We start from the raw sequence: 26,580 nt of genomic DNA, 5'->3' as shown, positions 1-26,580 counted from the left end.
CCCCCCAGCCCTGTCAGAGCTTGAGCAATCCAGCCCTCTGCATCACCTTCTGCCTATTGCTCAAAGCCTTGGTGAGGAAGAGAGGTTATAACTCCCAAGTCCAACCACAGGTGACCCTCACTTACAAGGAACCCCCAGTATTAAAGCTCAGCCCTTTAAGAGCCCAGGAAACTGAGTGCAGACATGAAGTGGGGTAAATAAATCCTGGTGTATGCCACTGGCCAGGTTTCCAAGAGCCTGCTCATCTTTCCTGCCTGGGGTGTCGTGAGCACCCCACCATATCCCACCAAGGCTGCTGCATTGTGTGGCCAAAGACTCCACACCTCTGGGGACGCTCCCCCAGCGCTGTGGGGGACCCACAGCACCCCCAGCCCCCCGGAGATGCTTCCGACGATCCGTGCTGCAGTGATGCTACAGATGGTCCCCCTGCTCGCCTTTCTTGGGTGCTGTGTGCTCTTGCTTTGCTCTGCAGCTGGTGAGAGGCTCCTGCCTCCCTTTCCTACAGATGCCCTGGGTCAGGGCTCTGTGTGGCAGCATGCGTCACTGCGTGTCCGGTGACATCCCAGGGGACGCTGAATCCACATGGAATTACGGACACCAGGCTGCTCTCCTGGTCAGGGAAAGTGCTGCTCCTCTCAGCCCGGTCCCTCCAGCTGGGAAGTGGCACGGAGGAGGCAGAGACTGCACACAGCAGGGAGGAGGCTTTGCAAATGTAGTGGCGACCCGCCCGTGTCCCTGTACTGTGTTTCATGTCCAGAGAGGCAGCTCTCCTGCTTCCCAGTGGCACTGTGGCTGTTGTGTTAGTTCCTGAGAGCCGCCTCCTCTCAGGGCTCTGCTGGTGAGCCACTCACTGGGGAGCTCTAATTATACTGGCTTTTAATGCCTGGGGCAAGGGGTAGCAGGACACAGGACTGGGAAACCACCAAGTTAAAATTTTTGTGTTGGATGCCCCACCACTTTCCCCAGGGCTTGGATAAATCACGAAACTTCTCTATTGTAATTTCCCACTCACTCTTAGGAAAACAAAAATAACTCATTCCTCAGTAGAATTACAAGGAATAGTGAGCTTCTGCAGCTGGAAGTGCATTCAAGTAATGTCTGTGTTTTTCCCCCAGCTCTGCTCTATCCTGGGTGGCTAGAGGAGGCTTTAAACATATTGAAACAACTTCAGTAAATTTTAAAAAATATAAATTACTTTTGTTTCTTGTTCTTAAATTAAATATTTTTCCCTATTGCTGCTTTAGAACAAACTAAGTGGAGATATATTTGGAGGATTTCCAAGATTTTATAGATTGTTCTCACCTTCTAAGTCACTTGGCTAACAAAGAAGGGTTATAGGCAGTCTCATTACTCATTTATCAATCTCTGATCTTATCTGTACCTTGGAAAAATTGCTGGTCACTTTTCCAAGTTGCATTTTCTCATTAAAAAACACATAAGGATACAGCTCTCACTGGTCTCATATAACTCTTCCTGTATTAGGGCTAATAGACTCAGCCCAAGCATTTTGCTAATAAGGCTAAAATGATTCCAGCACCCAAATTAGTAATCCAAAATCCATCTGATTTTGTTTTGCAAGGGGCACACTCTGCTCCATGGACATATAAGAGTTAGTATTACTGACCTAATATTTTTGCCTTTCCCAGCAGTAAATGCAGAAAAAATTGCTGTGAACAAACTATCACTGGTGTAATCTGAGGCAAAAGATTTGTCAAAAGAAATCAGGTATGTGGTTTTTGCACAAAATGAGCTTGTGATGTGTCAGATAAGAGCACATTTCGGGATGCATATTTTGGGATGCACCAGCTAAATACGAAACAACACTGTTTACACTGCTTTGTGGACATTTCTTGGACTGTAGAGAATGCAAGATCAGTGCTGAGGTGGGGCTGGGCTGGGAGCATAAGGAAGAATTGCCTGTTGGAGTGGGGAGATGAATGAGTGATTCATATTACCCTAGGGCAATATTACAAAAGCTAAACTAACTTTGGGTTTGGTAGTTATAGTTTCTGACTGAGACTGTGTGAGAGACAGGACTTGTTTTATTGGCACACATGGTACCATGTTATTTAAGGAACATGAGAAGGTGCCAGTGCTGTGTAAAAACACAGCATGGGTACAGGTGCCCTTCAGGGCTGGGGAGACATAGCAACTGCAGTGTTTGCCAATACACCCTGCTTGGGGTTTGTGGTGACCTGAACTGTGAGGGAATGTGGAAATTATTGCCATCCTGCTGACTGAGCCAGTGTAGGAAGCTGCTGCCTGAGAAGCCATGTCCTCAGACAACATCCCCTGCCCAGTCCCTGTTGGCTGCCCCACCACCACTGCAGTGAGCTAACACTGCTGGGAGCATGTGGCACTCTGTCCTGCAGGCACAACACTGCATCTGAGATGCATTGTCACCTTTGGAAGAAATGGAACTTCTCCAAAACTACTAAATCTACAAGTGTTAATGAAATACTGAATAGGGTCTAAAGGAAGTTATGGGATCAAAGTCAGTGGTTTTATTGGCATGGTGGATATGGTGGATTCACTTTGAACTTGAGGACACAACCATCTATTACACTGAAGGTGGAATTTAGTCTGCATTTCATATTTACTGAAAGGCTTCCCTCTGTCCCTAGGGCCAGATTCAAATGTACATTCTTGTTGACTATTTCCTTTTGTTCCAGACAGGTGGGAAAATCCTGGAGTCTCAATGTGTTACTTTAAGATCAATAGGTAAGACCTATTTTTCTTTCCAAAGGTGGCCGAGACCTTTCTGTGTTGGCATTTCTACTGTCACAACTGTTAACTGTGGCCAGTGAGTAAATATGTTTAAAAGAAGTAAAATACCTTTGCACATCATGCTCACTTAAATACTAGAAAAGGACTGTTGCAGAACATGGCCAAGTTTGTAAGAATGAAGTTGAAAATGTATATAAACAAATTCATAAAGACTACATCCATTTCTGGATATTTATCCAAATAATCTGACTACAGCCTCAATTTCACAGAAATTTGAGAAAGAACATTACAGAAGAGGCATCCTTCTAAACACATTTTGTTCTTACCTCCCCCATGTCAGCAAGGTAGCCATTTCATGATGCTTGGTTCCTGTTAGTCTGTGGCCAGCCTTTTCTAACTGGAAATCTAACAAAAGCTGAGATTGTCCTGCTTTTTTCATTGTTCTCAAACCCCCATAACAAGAGGCAGAAAAGAAGTGCCATTTGTTTTTCTGCTTGCCCTGTAAGTGCCCTGACTGCCATGCCTGCTTTTCCTAGGAGGCAAAGGCTTTGCACAAGCTCTGTGGCATTTGCAGTATAAAACGGGGGGGGGAGGAGAGTCACTTTCCTAAACTCTAAGTTTACAAGGCAGTGATAGCCATGTCTGAAAGCAGACCTCCACTGTGACACAGTGGAACTCAGTGGACCACAGAGAGATCATCTGGCAGCTGAAGAAACTGAACCATGTAGTGAACATGAATGGAACATTTCTTTTTGTCTGACAGCACCTCAACAGAGTGGCAAATACTGATCTTTTGCGCTGCAGTGATTGCATGAGCATTGGAGTTTTACTGTGATGACTGTGGTATTCTGCCTTTTGTAGTGAGTTGATCTCCTTAGTCACTGCTGTTCTTGCTCCACCTGATTCTTTACTCTGAGGGACATGTGGCAATATTTGCTTTGGGAAGCCCAGTGGGGAGCATTGCCTTCCTCAATTAAATCACTACATCCCAGAATCATGGAACACAAGGTTTAAAAAAAAGGATTATTAGATAATTGTGACTTTCTTTTAGATAGATTGTGGAATTTCAAAACCTTCTGTTCCCTACTGGAAACTGATGTCTGAGACGGGTGAAATGAGCCATACCTACAGGCCCCTAGACTCCAGCTGAGCTGCAGCAGCAAGCGTTGCCAGTAACAATGAGCAGTGGGAAAGAAGGGGTTTTAGAGCTGCATTTTTGGATGTAAAGGTTACCAAATGCAATGGTCACTTTCACAGTGGCACATGTTGCAGACAGCAATGGGCATGGTCTCTTTGATATTTGAATGGAGGTGGGGAGAAAGATGACCTTGCTTGGACGCAGGTTATGGCTATTAGTTCTAAAATGTGATTAAAAAGGCTAATTCTGTTATGTCAGTCAGCTGACATGGAGCATTGGAAGGTTACTTTGCTTGCATTTTGAACTTATTTGGAACTTGTCCAAGTTCCTACTTGGAAACAGTATTCAAAGAAAGCATGAATATGAGAAAGCCCCTCCTAGCTTACAGCTATTTCAGTGTGGGAGGAAAACTGATATTGATTATGAAACAGCATGCAGAAGAGCAGGAGTAGCCTCTTGAGCTGGGTGACCCAGCCTCACAGACTGCTCTGACTGTCAGCACTGAGCAGCAAAAGGCCGTGCCACACTTTACACAGGTCAGTAACCTCCAGGCCAGGTTCTTCAGCCTTGTGATGCTGGGCCAGCTCCAATGTTGTTACCATTGCCTTACATGTGGATCAGTATTATCTCTTTTCTTCCTCCTGACATTTTTGGGGGAGTTTGGTGCTAGGAGATCCTTAGCTAATCCCATGTTTTTCAAATAACTAGAACAACATTGAAATTGTGTTGGTAACAGCCAGAAGAGACTGCATCTGCTGCTAAATACAAATTCTTAATCCATTGACTCTCTGTCCTGACTCCTTGGATGAGTTTCTGCTGGGTGTCCAAATCTTCTCATCCATATATTCACCCCATACAGCATACACCCAGGCATGACACCAGGCTCACTGCCCTCATCTTTTGTTGCTCAGCCTCATCACTAGGGATACTGGCAAGGATGTGGATGTGGTGGCCACAAAATGATCAGTCCAGAGTGTGAGGCCAGTCTGAAGGGGGCCAGGTAGAGCTTGGAATCATAAGCACCTTTACTAACCTTAAAACAAATTAGAGGAGCATAAGGGAATCTTACTCTTCATCTGTCCAAATGTATTTATTTTGCAACTGGAAACCTTAATGCCCAGCTAGATCAATGAGTGAGATAGAGAAAAGGAAATGGAAGACAGCATTCCCTGCACCTCACAAAGGTTGTTTCTACAGGGAGAGGGCAGAAAATGTGCTTTTCACTTTCCATGTGTGAGTTGCCACTGCTATGCCACTGCCATGCCACTGCCATGCCTCCCTGACTGCCCAAACAATGACACAATAGCTTGGTGATACAAAATCTGGGCTCTCTTGCCATATTCTAGCTTGAGAGAAAGATTTGCTCGATCTTAGATAAGGCCATAGAGATTTAACTGGAAAGATTTTGGAGAGCTGACTTTAATAATTAAGACCCAGTTCTGACCACAGAGGACCATCAGGGGCTCCAGCCTCCTGCATCCAATATTTCTGCAGCTGAGCACAGATTCAGAAGCTGCTGTTTCCTGGCTCCTAAAAAAAGGTCTCAGCTTCTCAAATATGAAATATTAACATTGTCTGTTTTTATGAAGCCACCCAACATCAGATCCTTTGTTTTATCTTTGTGTTACTTGTAAAGGATTTAGTTTGCCCTGAGGGCTCTGGTGTTCACAGTTCTTCAGTATCCACTTTATTCACGCTGGTTGCCTCATCAAGAGAAGATCAAAGTTTGCCTCTGAAGTCAGCCTGAGTGCAAAGAAACTTAAGGACCCTGGGTGCCTGAAGAAATAGCAGCATGGGTCTGCAGAGGAGTGGTCCCAAAGTAGCAGTACAGGTATATCCTTCAAATGCAGCCTAGCATCACCAAAAAGGAGCAAGTGAAAGCACGTCACACTTAACTGGCTTCCTGAATCTTCCCAAAGCAGGTACTGTGAATAATTTCTCTCAGTTTGTGTGAACCATTTGCCACTGCCTCATAAACCACCATGTGCAGAGTTTGCCAGCTGAAATAAAGGTAAATCAATCTCTCCTTGAGATGTTTGTAGTGCACTATCTGGAAGATATATGGCCATCACATGCTGCCAACAAAATATATTTCTGTACTATTATTGCCTCCAGCAGCTTTTTTTTTTTCTTCCCACCACCCCACCCTTTTTTTTTTTTTTTTTTTTTGTAACAGCTCAAAGAGAAGGATTTGTGCTGCACCAAGCCTTACTGGGATTGAGATAGTGGTTTGGGCTTTTAAAATTATGTTTAGTGAAAAACAATCAGCCTTAACCATATATTCTTTAATAACTGCATACACAGCAAAAGGAATTTTAAAAATTTTTCATAATCTGCATAATGCTTCTGTCCATCTTTTTTTTATAATGGACGCCCTCCATCCCTTTAGAAATACTAACAAATTTTTTGCAGTAACAGTCTATCTCTGAGTCATTCATTGTAACTTTGCCATGGCAGCACCTTGCTTGAAATGTATCTCAAAAGCAGTTTGGTCTGTAATTTATCCTAAAGGTCAGACTTGCCTACCTAAGTATCTGATTGAGACTGTGTACATTCTTATATGCTTCCAAAAAGATTCTGGTTATAAAGAGGCCTCTCACTATTGGATGGAGGATAAAGAAACTATTTCCTTTGGATTTGATTCACTATGATATTTTTGGATCATATTTAAAGCAAGAACAAGCCAATTAAAAAAAAAAGGTTCACTAAATAAGACTGTAATTAATGTTTCCCACTGTTCCCATTGCTATCGTGGAACAAAAGGTTTTAAAATTTCTGAAACATGTTGGGACATCTGTGCTCAGTTTCTATACACAATGCAGAAAGTCCAAAACATCATGGGAAACCTTATTCTGAAGGGATGCCAGTCCAGATCCATGCTCTGAAGAGTTTCATATGGTTCAGATCAGTTTATAAAAAAAGCCTCTGAACTGTTTTATCCTTAGCTAACACAATTTTAAACTTCAAATTTTTAACCTCTATTCAAGAAAGCACTTAACAATATGCTTAATTATAACCCCCTCTGGTTCTCAGACTCATGCTTTTCTTCAGTCTCCTGGAGTTTGTTATTCCTATAATAAAGAGTGAGAGGAAATAATGAAGTAATTTTTTTTCAAGAGCATATACTATAGAATTATGAGAAAACAGCAGTAGTTTAAACTTCACCATTTGGTTTGCTGACTGATTCATTTGGTATACAGTCAAGTGAGGGCCAGCATGTTGTGAGGAAAACCTGAATTTTGTTTTATTTGTTTTTCTTTTGAAGCTGCTGCTTTGTGGAACAATTCTGAAATTCACTGCAGTCAGAATATTACACTAACCAGCTGCAGATCAAAGACTTCACTGAATCTAGGTCAGGTCTAATTTGTGAAGCTCACAGAGTTAGTCACTATGGCAGCTTTCTGAAAGGTACAGATGGAGAATCCATGAGCTGTGGGAACAGAATTATGGGCCTTCTTCTCACCATCAGTTTTAATGCAGTTTGTTTTATTTCCTTTTCCAGGAGTTTCTTTTTTTAGAGTTCCTAGTAAAAGAGAGATTAAATGTGACAGCCACATCTGTTTTAGGAAATTCCTGTGGAGATATCAGATTGGTAGCTGGCTCAAGCAATGTTAAAAGTGAATGCTTCTGGTCTGAGCAGGTGGTCTATGAACGTTATGAAAAATCTGTAGCCTTTTATAGTGACTTTTATCTCAGGATCTCAAAGCACTCTGTAAATATCAGTTGATCAAGTCTTACAATATCCCTGGGAGGTGATCACTGTAATTGAAGGGAGTGGGTTTTATGGCTCACAAGTTTGCTGCTGGCTGTGAAATCCTATTTGTGACTCACACAATCTGCCACAAGTAGAGCAGATGTATTGCTGCTGTGCCTGGGTATAAGAGCTGCTTGAGAGACAGCAGTGCCTTTGCCACTGGCACACAGATTTTTCTTTCCTGCTGGTCTGCTTCACTGTCCCTTGCTGTCCCATTCTTATTTCCTGGTACCCCTGTCAAGTGACACTGCTTTTGTAAGTCATCTTGAGCAAATATTTTCTGGAGAGTGCTTGACATGGATGCGTGCTCTGCAGATTGTTTTTCTGCAGTTCCTAAGACAAAACAATGATAAAATGTACTTCAGCCAGTCTTTTCCCAGGTGTAGTGGGGGAAATGCAACTGGGTTCTCCCTTTGCAGTGTTATTAGGGTTGATTTAAATGGGTTTAGAATTTAAACTTAGCACCACAGAGACCACACCAGTAGTCAGAGAACATCTGTCTGAGCAAGCCCCAGCAGACAGGAGAAGCTGTCTTGTGAAGCTGTCTTGTGAAGCATTCCTCTCTGATGGGCTGGAGCATAGGCATCACCAAGGACAGGTTTGCTTCAGTGAACATTACTTTTTTAATTCACAAGAAACAATAAACAGGCTTGTTTCAGGGTGCAGTCATAAGAGGAAAAATAATATTTGTGTCTTGGCATTCACATGTATGTGTGTAAGCACTGCTTACATGATAACCACTAATACTTAGAATTTAGGACAAGACTTTTATACAAAATGAATCTTCCTGTGGTTTGTTAGTTTGTTTGTTTTTGTGGTTTTGGGTTTTTTTTTGTGGTTTGTTTTTGGGGGGGAGGCGGCTTTTGGTTTTTTTTTTATTTTTCCTATAGCAATAGAGGCTATTTATGTAGAGCATACTTTGACTTGCACTGAACATACTTAAAATTCAGTCATATTCTAGTTCTAAGTGTGACATCTTGGATGTTGATGTTTGGGCCCTCCAAACACAGTGTTGCTTCCTTTAGTAAAACCTGGATGGAGGGCATGGATGAAGATCAGTATTTCCAGATGAAAATACACACAGTTGCTTGGATAAGGACATGAGACTGTTGCTTGTGTGATAACAATCAGATTATAAATATCAACTTTTGACAGTGTTGACCCACAATCTATGATGTTGGCTGGAAAATCACCATTTGTTGTTTTAAGTATTCTGGAAAGTATGATTGCTATCCAAGGCCAAACACAGAGTACTCACCACTGTTGGTCTGGAACTTGCTCTGCGTGTTATACCTCTTAGTATAATAAGGTTAATAATAAAAACTCTATCCCTAGCCAGTATTTATAGCACAAAGAAATTCTCAAATGGAGAGATATTTGAGGGCTTTAATATTACACCAGAGGAGAACTTGACATCAGACATTCAAGTGGTTATAATTTTTCCATTTGCTTTGTAAAGGACTTTTTACCTTCCCATTCTCACAGCAGTCAGCACATCTGGATCTCCACCCTGACACTGACCTCTGGATATTGCCATACTATAAACATTAGACAAACATAATTATTGCTAAAAATTGAGTAGGTTATTTCTTCTGTAAGTTTGTTGCTGAAAAGATATCCATAGGCATTTGTTGTTCCTAATCTACAGCTACCAACAGATTAATACAAGGATCAGTGTGTGAAAACTGTTTCAGCTATTGGAATGAATTCTCAGCTCTTTTAATGCAGTGACACTAAGTGCCCTAGTTCAGCTTTTGCATTTTGGCTCTATCACAACATTTGTTTTAGCAAAACGAATTGAATGGTCAGATGGAACGGAAAACAACCTGGAAGAAATTGGAAATTTTACTGTGGCAGAAGAGGAAATCAGGAAGTTTACTATTGCAAAAGTTTGTTCTGTACCCTAAAAAGGGGAATAAGGAGAAGAGTTTCTTGGAGATTAAAATGTGTAATAGCAGGCAAACCTTTGTACACTCAGAGTATCCATTTCTCAACATAGCAAACAGGAACATAGAAACATATGTGGTCAGCAATAACACTCATAAATCTTAAGAGATTATGTGTTCCTAAAGTAAGACTTCAGACTGATCTATTTTGTTAAGTGCCAAACTTCAGCATGATTCAATCAAGTTTTGCTTAATCGGAATTTATTTACTCTTGGTGATGATGAATCACTGAACATGTCTGTAGTCCAGTCTGTTGAACTAATTTATCAGGTATTTTGATGGACTGGTGATTTGCTTTCCCTGAATGCTTCATGGTTTATTTATTTATATCATCTGGATTGTGTAGAACAAGAACTGGAGTTCTGCTAAGAATTAAACATTCCTCAGTGATGCCTTTAGTAACAGAAACACTCTCTAGGTAGGTTGTCTTGTTGCAATACTAGGCAAACAACTAAGCCAGGAAAACTCTTTTCTACACATCCAATACCACTAAATAAATAATTTGTTAAGGTGGATGGATTTGTATCAGACACACAACCTGGCAAAGATGGAGGGATGACAGTGGTGAGGTTTCTCTGTGAGGCTGGCCTAAGAACATAGGTCATCCCAAGGAGAAAGAAGATATAGGGGAGTTGCTCACATAGCCCAATTAACATGCAAGTACTGTGCAGAGAGGCAGACTCACACTCGCTGTTCCCTGATTCTCATGGATAATTACAGCATGAGACAGGCCAGGCTGGACTTCATTGTAAGTTGGCAACGTATGGACATTCCCAAAACTGGGCTTGAATTGATGTTCTCTACTGAGCCATGTGCCACTATGACCACACTGCTGTGGCTGCTTGCTAAAGCTAACTTCAGAATAGCTATGAGCAGCTGGCAGCTATGTGGCTTTGGCCTTCTTCTTTCCAAGGGAACATATCTCAGCAGGTGTTTTTTGGAAAAATTTCCAACTCTTTACCTGTGAAAGAGTTAAAGAATAAGCACGTGGAAGTGGCAAATAATTTCCCAGAGTGGAAAGTTCTGATTTTTTGTACATACAGATGCAGAATAAGAATCCTCTAACTTGCAAAGAAATGCAGTCTGCTAGGTCTGAGCTTGCCAGTGCAAGAGATATGGATGTACCTCAGGCAAGCCCAGTGAAGGGCCATTGAGATGTTATGGGGACTGCAGCATCTGGCATATTAGAAGTTGTGAGAACTTGGGCTGCTCAGCCTGAAAAAGAGAAGGCTCCAGGGGATCTCAGTACTGTCCATAAAAAAGCTGACTGGGTAAAGAGATGAATAAAAGATGGAGCCAGACTCTTCCCAGTGCTGCTCAGTGACAGGACTAGAGAAAGTAGGAACAAACTGAAACACAGGAAAGTTACTAAAACATAAGAAAAGAAAATATTCAATACAAGTGTTGCCACAGGCTGTCTAGAGAGGTTGTGGAGATATTCAAAACCTGATTGAACACAATCACAGGCAACATGACCCTGGTTTGGGCAGGGGATTGACTGGAGGCTCCCCAGAGGTACCTGCCAGCCCCAGCCATTCATCAGATAAAATTTAAAAATCCTAAGTATTATTGCAGATTTTCCTGAGAATTTATAGTGGCAGGCAGAGCATTTCAGTTTCTCAGCTGAGGGTGTAAAAGGAGGTAGAGATGTGATTCAAATACCAATTAGATGTGCTTCATTAGCTCCCATTCAAGGGCTGGTGTTTCTGCCATAGCACTAAACTGGGTCAGTGGCATTAGATTTTGATCCATTTTCTTGTTGTTGCTGCTTCATGGGCTACATCAGCCCTGCTCTTTGCTGAAAGCCTTCCTTAGAATAGTCTCACTTAGGGATAAGACCATTGTAATGAAGCCTCACTAGAAACAAAGAAATTGTCAAAATCTGATGTTGCATGGATTTATGACACGTCAGCTGAAAGTAGCAATAGAAAAAAACTTCTTTGTTTTTTTTTTCATCTGATACTTTCTTATGGCCTTAGAGTGTACTGAATTGTTTTGTAGGCCAGCTAGCCCTAAATAACAAAGCCAATCAGTTTGTATGTGAGGATGACGAAATCCTTCTGAGATATCTCAAACATGTTTGGCATGTTTAAACACATCCTTTCAGCTTGTCATCTTTCACACAGCTTCTATATGATGCTAATAATAATATAATTTATTTTGCATGATTGAGCCTGTGATTCTTGCTTCTACATCCCAAATGCAATACTTCCAATCTTAACTTCTTTTCTTCTGCAGGGAAATGCATAAGACTTCAGTTATTCTACATATTTAGAGCCAGAAGACTGAGACCCATTAATGTACAGGCCTAAAGTTATTAAACAACCAGGGGTACTTCAGCTCTAATTGCTTTATTGGTACTTCTGTGTTGACTTTGATTGTGGTAAGAGATTTATACTGCCAAAAAGAAGAAATCAATTTGGCCTTTATGTACAGACGTGTATTACAACATTTGTGAATTTTTAACATGGGAAAACAGCCATTTTTAAATTTAAAAAATTGTATAACAGTGCTGTTACTTATTCAAAATTAACTCTTTAGGGTAATTAGAAGCATATAAAACCTGTAGAAGGTCAGAATGGAGATCTATGCTTTCAGTCTTATTTTAGATTCAGATGAGCAGCACAGGGACTATACACAGTTTCAGGAAGAAGGTACTTAGCTTTCCTATCCAGTTACAAATCCACCATGGGTCATTTGGTCCTAACATCTATGGAGATGACTGTAGCCAATGAACTCTCTTCTAAAAATATGACTTTTTTTTTTTAATATCTGGAGGATAGCCAATATGTTGGTTTACCTGTAAAATGAACCAAACCTGAGGGATGAAAGCTGGAACAAGAGCAGGATATTTGTCTGCAGACTACCTTTCTCAAGAAAAGAGGTGCCACGTTTTTCCTGTGGAATGCACGAGTCATGTTGGAAGATATGCAACTGCTAATGCCATCTGAGGATAACAGAGTATCAGTATTAGCAGCTCTGCCCCTGTCTCTCCTCTCACCCGCTGAACTGTGATGAGGATACAAAAGTTCCAGCTCTGCTGTTTACCCAGCTGTGGAGCAGCTGATTCCATGTGAAAAATTTGTCTTTCCAGTTTGCTTTTGTAAAAGCTTAAGAAACTACTTGAAATGGTAAAAAAAAAAAAAAAAAAAAAAAAAAGCCAACCCAGAAAAGACCGTAATAATTGCCAAGGAAGGCAAGGAATGCCAGAACTAAAACTGCAATAATTCAGGTCCATTGTGTACATTATCTTCCAATTTCTAATCTCATGACCACAAACTAGTGCTTTCTTGGCCTTTTTTTTTCCTCTCACTGCAGAGGATGGACCTGCTGTGGGATGAATCATGGTTACCTTATTGCAGAAGCTGTGGAATTTGGAGGGTGATGGCCGAGGACTTCAAAATAGGAAAGGATTGTACTGTGGTTTGGGAAACTGAGTGCTGTCTTGGTATTGGATTTTGTTGCTATTATGGATTTTGTTGTTATTCTACTTCACCTCATTCCAAACGTAATGCTGGGCTAGTCACTCACAACTTTTCACAGATGGTAACTGATTTTCTGGAAACCCTGACAACTGGAATCTGATATGGGATATGCAGAAAACTCACGATTATGGGAAATTTGATTTGAAGATATGCTTAAGATGCTGAAAAAAATCTGTTCTTGAGCATCTCAAATGAGAAGCCAAAGTCTGTGGTTTCTTTTGGGAATTTTGACTCAATGACCATGAGTAAACATAGAAGAATACTTTCTTCTCAACTTCAGGAGTACTGGGAAGATAATTTGTCAGTGTTTGTAGAGCACCAGGATCTTGCAGATCAGAAAATCATAAAATGCCTTTTTTGGAATAAGTATCTGTGTTTCACAGTGTGTGAGATGATAGGTGCCATTCCTAGAATAACAGGGTAAGATTTTTCAAATATCGATGCCATTATTTTTGTGCAGTGATTCAGCAGAAAACCATGGCAAAGGCCTTGGCAGTTCATTAAATCCACTCCTCTGCCTGAAAGCAGGATCAACTAGGCCTAATATTTTCCTGTTAGATACTTGTCTAAGCTCCAGTGACAGAGTTCTCATGATTGCATGATTTTCCATCACTTTCCTTACCATTAAAAAGTCTTTCCCAGTAGCTAGCTGAAATCTCCTCTTTGCTTGCCCAGTCCTCAGGGCCTCAGAGAGAGAAATGTTCATCTGTGGGACTGTCTCATAGTGCACATGTAAAGGGTGCAGAACTGAGATGATCCCTTTGTTCCCAAAGAGATTAAAACATGGTGCCAGCCTGCTGGGCTGGGGGCTGGCTGCCTGGAGAGCAGCTGGCAGGGCAGTCACTGTGCTGGGGCTGCTGTGGGCCAGCTGTGCCCTTGCAGCAGAGGCCAGCAGGCTGAGGATGTGGAAGGTGATCCTTCCCTTCTGCTAAACACTGGTGAGACTTGTGTGAGCTGCTGGGTCCCCAGTACAGGAGAGATTTGGTCATTATGGAGCTGGTCCAGTGAAGGCCATTCAGATGTCTAAGGGACTGGAGCAGTGACACACGAGACCAGGCTGTGAGAGCTGTGGCTCAGCCTGGAGTTGGAGCCTTATCCATGAGTATAAATACCTGGGGTATTTATACTCAGGTATTTTATATACTCATGGAGGGGGTGTAAGGAAGATGGGGCTGGACTTTCCTTTACAAGCTGCCCAGAGAGGTTGGGAAGGCTCAGTCTCTGCTAGAGGAACATCACCACATGACCCTGATTTGGGCAGGGGGCTGACTAGATGATCTCCAGGGGTGCTTGTCAGCCTCAGCTATTGTGTGATTTGATGCCTCCAGGAGTCACCCATAGAAAGCATGACCCTGACACCTCCTGCCTACTGAAGACAATAGACCAACCACTGGACAATAGTCCAACCATTCTGTGCATTAAAATTGGAAATGGCTGTTTCACTCATGGACTGCCTGTATAATAAGGTGGATGAAACTGGAAATATCTCTTGGAATAAAAGTGGAAATACCTCATGGAAATTCCATATTTGAATACCTTTTATGACTCTGAGAGTTCTCCCTTCTTAGAAGGATCTGAAGTTTGCGTGTCTTCACAGCTTTCTATAGTAAGGAGTAATTGGTTTTGTTTGTTTGTTTAAAAAATACTTATTCCCTTTTGAGATTTTTCAAAAACATTGACTAATACCTAGGTAAAGAAATACAGCTTACTGACAAGCCTAATGTTTCCCTCACCAATGATTTATTAAAATGCTCCTCACTTTCACTTTTGTCCTTATCTTCTTCAGACAGCTGGGAAGCCAATTCCTGGTGTCTAATGCTTGAAAACATGTTTTTCAATAGATTTCTTTTCTCCTCCCCTTCAGCCCAAAGCATGAGATATCATTTGATAATGCATTATAGCTACTTCTCTGGGGAACAGAATTATCTAAATTAAGGTTGATTTTCCAGTATATTCTGGACATTCATCTGGCACAGGAGAGAGGCTTAACATCTTAAAACAATGAACTTGTAAGAAATTAATGCTAGATTAACTTACACTGGAACCAATACTACACCTCAAAATTCCTTGCTCTTTCCTCTTCAGCCTCATATTACCTGAATTCCTGAGCCATCTGCATGTCTACCAGCCAAGTTCCTCTTAATCATCAGCTTCTAGCCCTGCCTCCAGGGCCATCCAAATCCATATTGTGCTGAGCAGTGAGCTTTAAAGTTCACAGTCCACACTGCCACCCTGCCCTTTTCTTCTGCTAAATGTTTTTTTTGATTCCCTGAGCATCCTCCCTTCTCCTGGGGAAGAGACTGGGATGGGAGGATTGGTAACGTCAGTAGGCTCTCCCAGGCTGTGTGGTTAGGGCAGTCTTTGGGCACCTGGAAGGTGTGGGCTCAACTCCATCTGATGAAAGGAGCAGAGAGCTCAGGTTTCTCTTTTACCTGTGGAATAATCCAGCCACTAAGATAGGAAGTATTCAAGTCCCTGATCTGAATCTGACTTTTTCCCTGCTGACAGGTCATTCACTTTAGTTCTCTGGCCTCTCTCTTCTCTTGTTTTTGCTTCAGCTATCCTCTGGATTTATGTTTGGTTTTGGTTTTTTTCTTCACAGGCAGCTGTACTGTGAGGGCAGTTTAGGAGAGAGAGAGGCGCTCACAAGGATTTCACAACAGACAAGACCCATTAGCAGACAAACCCAGGCTGCCATTGCCCTCTACATCCATTCAGTCTCTCCTCTCAAAGACAAAACCCCATTTCCTAGAAACTATTTTCTCAAATGTTTGTGTGCAATCTACTTTTAAGGGATTCAGAGAAAGAAATGTCAGACCGCTCCTCAGGTAGCTGTTTCACAGGGCAGTACGGCTCACCCTGTCAGTGAGTCAGCCTGTATTTCTTTTAGCTTGTTTTTGACCCTTGTTCCTCCTCAGTCCATAAATCAGTCCTTCTCCTCCTTTGTGATGTTTACACTGTCAAAATATATAGACATCCCCAGGGTATTTCCTCACCTCCAGCAGATTGTCTCAACATGAGCGCCTGAGCACACTCTGCTCTCTGTGCTCAGCTGTGTACAGCCAAACTCGTCTCATTGACTTAATTCCTCATAAATCAATAGGTCCAGATACTTACCCCGTTGCTTCCTTTGGGATGAGTCTGCTCCACGAGATCACAGTTTGTTGGTCTCTGCTGTTATTAGGACCTTCTGCCTCCCTTCTTTAAGCACATTTCTCTAGTTCATGTCTGCATTTGAGGTTGACCCTCCTCCTCCAGACTACTGCTTTGTGCCCATCCACTTGGCTGTTGTTTTGTTATTTCCAGCCTGTCTTACTTTCTTTATGTTTTGTGTCTGTCCCCATTAGTTTACACAACACCTCTCTAACTCATAGGAGTTGTTACATCAAATATAAATTGAATGAATGTGGTGTTTATTGCTTCCTTCCAGATCATAATAGACATTAAATAAAAACAGACTTAGGGCAGATTTCTAGTCCTCCTTTCCTCCCCTCCCCACCCCTAATCCATGCCCCAGATATTCTCCCATCAGCTCTTTATGTTCATGTTTATCTTTTGTTCCTCTTTGTTTATGGACTTACAGCCTGTGTTCAATCTCTGTGACACTGCTCATTTCCCAGCCAACTTACATTCATTTTTCAAGTAATTTTGTAACTGAGGCTTTCTCTGGACTGGCTGTAGGCTGCTTCTTCATTCTCTTTATCAGCTGGTTTTGTAAATCAGTAAAAGAGGAGTGACCATGTTTGTTTGGCAAGATTTGGCCTTTGCTGACTCTCTGGGATGACTTTCATACTAGTCCTAAGAAAAAGCACAATCACTTGGGATGGGAGACATGCTCCCTTTTGCACAAGCAGTGAAATTTCCCTGTGCTCTTTACTTGCTGATTTTATTAATCCTGTTGTTTTTATTACTCCAGTCCCTTAACAATGTAAAATATGGGTCATGATGGCCAGCTGGTCATTGTTTAATGCTGACTCTTAGCTACCTCCTACTAGCAAAAACTTAATCCATCTGCTTGGGAACATCTCAAATTTATAGCAGGAGTAAAGAGACTGCCATTGAAAAGTTCTGAGAAATGAATTGTGACAGATCTGGAAGGGTGGAGGCAGGAGGGAGATTCACGTGGTGAAGATGTCTTCTCCAACAGAGCCTCCAGCAGGACCTGTAGTGTGGCTGCAGCAACCTGTTCTCTGAAGGCAGGATTGGACAAGAGGAGCACTTGCACCCCATCACTTATGGTTGGCACCCCACCACTTATGGTTGGCACCCCACAGCTGTGGCTCAGCAGTACACGTTGGTGCAGAGAAGACACTGAGGGGAATCACTGAGATCTTTCAGGAGAAACAGGCACACGATGGGGCTGAGCATCACTGAAGCCTGGTGTGGCATTATGAAGAGAAACACTGTGTAGCGTTTCCACTCCACCAGTTGGCATTTCTGTTCATTTTTCTGTAGTACATCAGACCTGAGAAAAAGCAAGTTAAAAATATCTTGTCTTTCCACAAGAAATACAACTTACTCTCCTGCTAGTCTCTTCTTGCTCCTTATCTTGGTGCAGAGTTCAAGCCTTTCAGCTCCAAGAAATAATAAAGCAGTAATGGTCACCTGATCAGTGTTAGCTCAGCCCATTACTGGGCTACTTGCTGCAAGTGTTTGCTGGGTAGATGACTTGAAAATACAGGATTTGCAGAGAAGAAATCCAAGGTGAGCAGGGTACATGGATGTTTATGGATCTAGAGTAAGAAAAACTGATAGGTAATATAAGAAAAAGTGTAGCCTTCCAGACCAGGGGAATGAATGGAGGGATTCAGTGGGAGCAGAAGTGTGAGCCAATGCCTATTTGGAGTGGGGTGTGTAACCAAATGTTTGATCCTTCATTGAGCTGGGTAGGGAGAAAGGCCAGTGATCACAGTTCAGGCAGGATGATACCCAGAAGTATTTGGTGCAGGGGCACCGTGCTCAGTGGTTCTGTGCTACAGCTCTGTCATTAAATTAAATGTGTGCAGGCTATTGAAATTAGCTGGCAGAGGAGGGGCCTTAGGTTTGCTTATCTTCCAAAAAAGGATGACTGCACGCAAACTTAAACTTGAGCTACATCCCAAAGCATGCCTTCAAACTGTTTAGGAGAGTTTGTTGGCACAGACTCAGGGCACAACGAGGGTTGTTCTTACATTACAGTTACTGTGATTGAGTTCAGTTCCCAGGAACAGCCTCTGGTGCTTCTCAATTTACTTACTCAGGTGATGCTTTATATGCAGACAGAGCCTAGGCCATGGCCAGGAGCATGCCCATCCCTCACAGACACGCATGTCCCCCCCAGTCCCCTGTGCATGGTATCATGGATCCCCAGCAAGGTCAGACACCAAGCCTGCCAGCAACTCAACCTTGCACCCTCGCACCCTCTTGTCTCCAGCTGCCTATGCCCAGGGACTTGCACACACACGTGTACTCGCACACACATGTGTACTTGCACACACACACAGGTGTACATGCACACACACACGTGTACTCGCACACACATGACTCTGAGAGCCCACAGTCTCTTCAAGAGTTGACCTGGATCTCCTGGTGTCTCCAGTAGCCAGTTCCTCCAGCTCACACTGATATGCATGTATCCAGCCCAGGCTTATGGCCACTTTGGTACTTGGCTCCCAGACCACTTCCTTCTGCTGGCTTGTCCAGCTTGACCAGAGCTAGAATGACACATTGTTGTATGGACCCTCACTTGCTGGGGTTGTTGGCACCCCAGGCACAGGGGTCTTTGTAACTGCACTTAGATGTCAATGCAGACTCATGTATGCAGGGAAGAGTCCCTGCCTCTCAGGTAAACAGAGATGGAGGTTAATAGGAAGACAAGAAAGACTGTGCTGCTCAGGTGCAGGGCATAACCCAATGATATGCTGACCAGCCACAGGTTTGCATGCAACCAGCTCCTTTTATTTCCTTATCCCTTTCTGTAGTCATGCTTATTTCTCCAAAACAACCATGGTCCATCCTTTTTCCCACCTGTGGTCCTTCTAATCACCCCATAATAAGTCCCAGCTTCAGCTGGATGATTCTCTGACCTTCCTGGGATGCTACTTGTGCCCTAGTGACAGCTCCCCAGAAGATTTGGGTTAGGGGTTCTGTTTCTCTGTAAAGAAACCTTAACAAAAACCTAAAGCAGAATTCCACAGTAAGGTAATATTTCAGAAATAAAATAAAAAAAAATAGCAGGAAAATGTGAAGGAGTGTATGGATGAAAAACTTACAAAAAAAAGCCAAAATCTGGTTACTTATTGATCTATACTGACCAAGACAGAAGGGTGGTCTCTTGGGCTCTCCCCAAAAACTTGATGTCCACTAGTCATGTCAACAGAGCAGGCTGGGATGTAGAAGTCAGCTCTGCAGTATTTTCACAAAGCCAGCAACTCTCTGGGTGCTTCTGACTGAAACTAGAAGGGTCTGTCTAAATTCCAGCACAATGTGTTCCACTTAACCCACAAACAACTGTACAGTTTCCTTATGTCTGGATGGTTGGGACCAGGATATAATTTTAGCAGTTGCTCAGACAGAAGCAGACTTTAACCCTTTCACCCTCTGCCACTGCTCTATGGCTTGGAAGTCAGGTTAGCAGTGGACAGGTCTAGTGTATCAGGCTCTGGGTCTCTTTCCCTGCAACTGCATGAGGACAGGCAGTGGACTGGTCACCTTGTGAAACACTGTTTGGGAATGTTGGGCAAGGAAGCTGCTGGGATGCACATGCATGGAAATGAAGGAAAAGAGCATTTTCATACCTTGCATTGCATGGATGGGTTGTTTTCTGTTGTCTGAGTTGTGGAGCAGAGAGATCACAAACCTCCTGTTGCTTTTTCACAGGTGTCACTGTGATGCCTTAAGTTTCAGCTTTCATATTTTCCAGATTCTGTGCTGCATTAGCATGTAACTCTGAACTTCACATAAAGTGTTAGCAAGTTCTCCTCACAGTTTAGTTAGACAAAACAATCCTTTTTCACCCTGAGAACCAAGGACACCATTGCAGCTTCAGGCCCAAAAAGTATAAACAACAGCAAATTGAGGAGAGCAAACTGGGAGGGTAGGTCTTCATAACCTGAAGCTGTAATTGGACAACTAACCCCAACACGTAAATGGACCAAAACTTATAAAAGTGTGAAAATTCATGACCCAGTGTCCATTTTGGTGTAGCCTAGGCCAGGCTCTTGTACTGTCCAAGGTTTATCCTTTGAAGGCCTTTTAATAAATACCTACTTTATTCCTTTAACACTGTCTAGCCTCTGTTCTAGGTGGCTTCTCAAGGCATCAGCTGCAATGGTGGAGGTACTGATTATCACAAATGAGAACTGGATCTCTTGGCCTTAACAGAAGTCTTGTTGTAGAACTACAGGCTTTCTGTAAGGATGCTTCAAATTATGAGGGCTACAGTCTGAAGATACTGCTTTTGTGAATGAAGGTTACTGGTGATTTTGTCAGAACTGTGTAAAAAAAGCATGTGCCAAAAATCTGTGTCTGCAGATCCATCAGCTGAGGAATTATGAGATCAGGAACTTATGCTCTTTGGCACAGGTAGCATAAATGTTGCACAGAGATCCTGGTTCTTGAATTACATGGGAATAACAGTGCGTAAAAATCACATTTCCATTACTTTTAGGCAGCAGATTTTCAGCTTTATTCTCTACATAAGCACATGATATGAATAAGCATATTAAGGTAAGGGGGTGGGTGGAGGGCTCTGTCTCCTAGTAAATTCTTTAGGAGTTAAAGCATTAAATGATATTAAGCTTCTCCAACTCAGTTTGAAGCCAGAGTACAGCAGAAGATTAGAATCCACTAACTAGTCCCTGCTGTCCCTACTCCTCAGTCTTACTAAGTAGTCTCAGCTGCTAGAGAGGATCTGGACTTTTCTGTTCACCAGCGAAAAATGTTCTCAGGGACCACACTTTGGAAGGCACAGAGCATCAAGTGCACTAAGCCATGTAGCCAAAATGCCCTGTTTAAATAAGTAAAGCCACCCATGGTTTGAGTGACATCTGCAAATGTCATTAAAATGCTACTCTTCAGCCAACATGGTGATTCTAATGAGAGTCCCCAGTGCAGAGACACAGCATTAGTAAGCTGCCAGTGCAATTCCCAGCCTCACATTCCCATCCCCCTGCACTGTGCTGAAACCACACCTGCAGGAATGACACCAGACTTGGACTGCTAGATGTGGAGAGTTATAGCCAGCTCTGATCTCCAGAGAGAGGAAAAGGAAAGGTTTTAGAGTGACTTTGCACCTGTGAAACAACGTGCTGCTATTACAATGCCCAGCACCAGCCAGCCTTTGCTCCAGGGAGGGCTGGAGTACTTTAGAACGCTTTTTGCAACAGCTATGGTCACTATAAACACATACAGAGGAAGCAGCTATTAAAAGATTTTTGAAAGGCTCTCTATTGCTTTCTGATGCCTTTGGAAAGGTTAAAGATGCAGTGGATGCCAAATGATAAGCTTGCAATCCTCAGCACTCCCGAGACCTGAAAGAAATCTGCTGGCAATTGCTTTAAGCTAATGATTCCCTGCAGGTTGATTGGTGCTTATTTGCTGAGGGGTGAGAGGCTGTAGCTACAGAAGTTATGAAAACAAATTGCCTCTGTGTTAAGGAATGCCAAGCTGCCTAGCTGCTTGCTCAGTTCTAACCCACTTCTATGTTTTTTATTTTAAGGTCTGTTTGCAAACTCTGAGCTTGGTTTCTGCTGATTAAATAACCCCCTGCTATGATTTACTGGGATAAATATCTGAACCACAGTAAAACATTGAAAGCAGGATACTGTCTTTCCTAGTTAAATTAAAGGGGACTAATAGGTTGCATTTAATGCAAATCACATTTCCTATTAGCTTCTTGGGAACCTCTTTCTTTTGGAAATACACAGGAAAAGATGATTTTTCAACATATTAGAGCTGTGTTTATTCCCTCTCTGTGACTAAACAACTGCCTCTTAAAGGTATTGGGTTTGGATTGAAGCTGGAAAATCACCTGGTCTCCAGAAAAGCCAACAAGGAGACTTCATTCTGGAGCTGGGCTTCCTAAAAGACTTGAGTACACAGGTCCTGGCTGTGTCAGAGGACAAAATGTGATTCCCAAGCAGCCTGGCTCTCACTGGGATGCCTGCTGTGCAGTGAGTGCACTACCACTGTCACCTCCTAGGACATCCCAGGTCTTTTGAGACAGAAAGCTGCCATGGCTTCTGATTTAGAGTTGGTTTTAAATGGATATGTGTGAATAAAAACAAGGTCTGAAAGAAGGCTCTGAAGGTTCTTCAGAGCATCTTCCTGAGAGTTAAGCCTGGCAGTCCACCCAAACCAGGCAGAGAAGAAAACTGCTCCAGTGAAGGGATTCCTGCACCCTTCCCCAGCCTAATGATCAGCAGTGCCACAGGCATGAGTCCTCTCCAGGAACATTTTTGCCAGAAAAAACCCGTCATGCCTAAAGCAAGGCACTGGGCTGGAAGGCTAATTCAGTGACAAATCCTGTGCTCATGTGGCCACTTCCCCAGCTGAGCAGTTGCACCTTGATGTTGGTAATGCACAACTACTCGGTTAACTCCAGAAGGCAAAGTGGGAGCAGGTGGACCTGCAGGACTTCCAACACCAGAAACTCAGGCAGGCTAGCAAAGAAAGTCCAGGCTTGCTAGGCAATATAGGCAGAATTAATAATTAATTAATAGACATAATACCTGGAATTCCAGCTTCCTTTTGCAACCAGGTTTCATTTGCTCAGTTGTGTTTTCAATGGTCCATCAGTAAAAGTGCAATTCCCATCATTGTTTCTAGCATTGTGTTTCTCATCATTATGAGCCTCTGCATTAGTTCTAACACAAGTGCTGAATTTTTTCCATCATGTGCAGGCATTGAAATAATTCTGTACATGCCTTAGCAAATAGGACACAAGCTTCTCTGGGAACCTGTGCATTTTATGTAAGATGAGTATGTGATCATTTTGAACTCGAAGGCTATTTTTGTGATGTGGGGGAGAGAAAGGCAGTTAGAGCTGAGAGCCTGGATGATTTCAGAGGCGTGCTGAGCTTTACCAGGGGAGGTGAACTTTTCCCCTCTCTGGAGCTTGAGACTTTCTGTGCAATTGCTGCTATATTTTCTGATGAAGCCAGCTTTGGGAAAATGTTTTGTATTACCCACTGAAGGAAGAGACACACAGATGATACCTAGACACAAAAACATGTTCTTCTCCTGAAGAATTCAGACTGATCAGAGTGGGAAGCAGAGTCTTGAACACAGTATTATTATTCAATCTGTTGACATGAAACCTGCTCTTTCAGAATCAGCAGCACCTTCACAGGCAGCTGCTGCTTAAAATAATGCAGCACAGACCAGCAAGTCAGTTGAAGGCAAGAACTGTAGATTGCCTATACATTCATACTTTTCTTTAAAAATTACAAATTGATTACACTCCTCTCTGAGAAAAAATCCTACCTATAGCAACACACTCCTCATCCATATCTAGGCATAAGTTTCCAAGTCAAATAAGCCAGTAAGTGCACACACATTTATGTTTCTCTTGGTAATCATGACCTTTCCCTAGTATTCTGCATGCAAATGCTCTAGCTGTCAGTGATATAATACAGATGCAAGCTTCTCTGTCAAATAAAGCTGTGCACTAGACATGCAATCTTATTGGTCTTGAAATAAAATCAGCATGGAAATATTGTTATTTCTACAGTAACTTTAATTAGCAGAAAAATTACAACTGACTATAATCCCTAAGCAACTACATGGCATGCATTTTGGACTTGCTGCTCTAGTAAATTGACTACTGCAATCAATATGGTCTGCATCATCTACATAAAAACACTGCTTTCTTCCCATTCTTACAAAAAGGCACAAAATCTCTTCTTGCATGCCAAGAAATCCTTTGGCAAATGTACAAACAAAGAAATATAACAGCAGAGGCTCATAATAAACATCTGAACAATTTCAATGAGTGATGTTTTTGTTGGTATCTGTCACCTCATTTTAGATTTCATTAAGTGATATGTATCACTGATAACAAAAAACCCTTAAAGTTATCCATTCCAAGAGCACTTCTCTGCTTATTACACTTGTTAGGAGCTGAGACAAAGTTTTTAGCAGCTCAGTTCATAGATGCAGGGGTTTTCTAAGCCTGGAAGGGGCTGCCAGTTGAGCCTGACCTCTTGTCTGTCTCCAGATTTTCAATTACTTCCCACTGAGTTGGAGTCCAACTGCTTTTTTTTAATAAACTAAAATTTAGCATGCAGAAAAGCAAATTCAGACTTGAACAGGGGACATTAGGAGGAAATTATGGAAAATCCTTCCTTTCCATTTTTTTTTTTACTTCCACTGGTTAATTGTTCTCACTGCTAAGACTCTGTGCTTTATTTCCAGTGTGAATTCATTTGGCTTCATCTCCCTTTCATGGTTCTTGTTATGCTTTTTTCTATGAGAAGTGTCCCTTAACACTGTGTATTTTCTTTCATTAACATGCCTGTAAATTAGTTCTTTCTTTCTTTTTTTTTTTAATTAGGCTGATCTCTTTAAGTCTCCCAACTTTAGGCATTTTTCCTGGCCCTTCAATATTTTCATGTTGCTTTGCATCCTCTTCAGTTTTCCTGAAGTCTTCAAAAAAAAAACTTGAGAAAAAGAATGTTGATGATACACAGTATTGTGGTTTTGGTGCCCACACTCTGTGTCAGGCTTCAGTCAGTTTTGCTCACCATCAATTCCTCTTCAATATTGCACAGGGAATTTCTGGTAAGGTATTTCCTTACTGGGACCAATTCTGAGTCACCCACCCCAGACTAGGATACCTCCTCTCTGCAAAGATTTGGTCTCCATTCCTTGTTTAGCAGTGTACAATGTATTAAAGGGTGTTTAGACAGAATGAGCACAGTCTCAGTCTTGCATAACTTTCATCCCACACAATTATTTACTTTTCTGTTACCAAATATCTTATTAGCAATGATTTTATGCTTCCAGATCACCAGTGGAGATATCAAACAGTGCCAGACTCAGCACTTGGCCTGACAGAGCCTTAATAAAGCCAGCCTGATTTGATAATCAATGTCACTATGATATGTTGGTTGCTCAGCAGCTTCGTATTCACTTTATTGATATTTTCAAACACTACCATCAGAGCATTGTGTAACACTAGATCTAATAACTTGCCAAAGTTGAAGTGCATTATTTATAACGATTGCCTTTACAGACAAGATGTGATGAAAAATAAAGTGGGATTGTTGGAAAAGAACTGCTCTTTACTCTCATATAGTTGTGAACTTGCTAAATAAACCTTGATCAGATCTAGAAATTTAAAATGCAATGTCCTCTCATTCTGTAGAGAGAATAACTGCTCAGTGTGTGTCTTGGTGGTGGGGTCCTAGCCATGAGCTTATGGCCACCAGCAGCTCCCAGAACCTGCTGAGGCTCAGCTTCTCCCTCCTCAGCCCAGCCCAACACACCACAGCCACCGTCGTGCTCCAGCTGCTTGTCTCGCTCCACTTTGGCAGACACGGTGCCACTGTGCAGGACCCTTTTACTCTCTTCAGTCTTGTGTTGTTCTCTGGGTGCCTGTTTAGCCCCAGGACGATACCTTCTCATCTGTGGTTGCCTTTTGTGAAAGTCTCCCCTATGAAATTCCCTCCTACTTCCCTAAGAGCCAGAAAGACCTAGGCAGATTGTGGTAGCTCCCCTTGTGACCTTCTCTGTTCCTCTACAATCACAGAATCACAGAATGGTTTGGGTTGAAGGAACCTGTGGCTGCTGTTGGAATGATCTCTGGAGATCATCTAGTCCAACCTCCCTTCTAAAACATGTTTATCCAAAGCAGGCTGCACTGGATTGACTTCAGGTAAGTTTTGAATATCTCCAGAGAAGGTGACTCCACAACCTCTCTGGGCAGCCTGTTCTCTGTGTTCTCTGTCTCCCTTCACAGAACAGTGTATTATCACAGTAATGATATTTTGCCTCATATTTAGATGGAACAACTGGCATTTCGTATTGTGTCTGTTGCCTGTGCCTTGTTCTGTCACTGGGCACCACTGAAAAGAGTCTGTCCCCATCCTCTTAATACCTTCCCTTAAGATACCTGGACGCAATGGTAAGATCCCCTCCCAGCCATCTCTTCTCCAGGCTGAAGAGGCCCAGCTCCCTCAGCCTTTCCTCATAAGAGAGCTCTTTTATCATCTTCACAGCCCTCCACTGGGCATGGGCCAGTAGCTCCTTGTATTTCTTGAACTGGAGAGCTCAGAACTGGACCCAGCACTCCAGATGGGGCCTCACCAGGGGCAGTAGAGGGGCAGGATCACCTCCCTTGACCTGCTGGCCACACTCCTCCTGCCACCCCAGGGTGGCCACAAGGCACACACACTTCTGGCTCATGGACACTTCCTTGTCCACCAGGAGCCTCTGGTCCTTCTCCCCAGAGCTGTTTGCAGCAGCTCAGCCCCAGTCTGTGCTGGTGCATGGAGTTATTCCTTCCTGTTCATCCCTGCCCAGGTGCAGGACTCTGCACTGGCCTTTCCT

At 42.6% G+C, this 26,580-nt stretch overlaps 1 long non-coding RNA gene across 1 annotated transcript; it reads left to right on the top strand.

Moving 5' to 3' along the window:
• Nucleotides 1–97: 97 nt before the first annotated feature.
• Nucleotides 98–26,246, top strand: LOC135282713 (uncharacterized). Its single transcript, XR_010348765.1, has 6 exons — nt 98–110; nt 1,647–1,725; nt 2,673–2,803; nt 5,502–5,696; nt 5,785–5,876; nt 25,781–26,246. It is a non-coding gene; the product is annotated as an uncharacterized LOC135282713 (long non-coding RNA).
• The last annotated feature ends 334 nt before the right edge of the window (nt 26,247–26,580 follow it).

The sequence above is a fragment of the Passer domesticus genome, chromosome 1 (genome assembly GCF_036417665.1).
Source record: "Passer domesticus isolate bPasDom1 chromosome 1, bPasDom1.hap1, whole genome shotgun sequence".
Classification (NCBI taxonomy): Eukaryota; Metazoa; Chordata; class Aves; order Passeriformes; family Passeridae; genus Passer; species Passer domesticus.
Note: the sequence above shows the minus strand (reverse complement) of the source record. Positions and strands in the feature narration are given on the sequence as shown.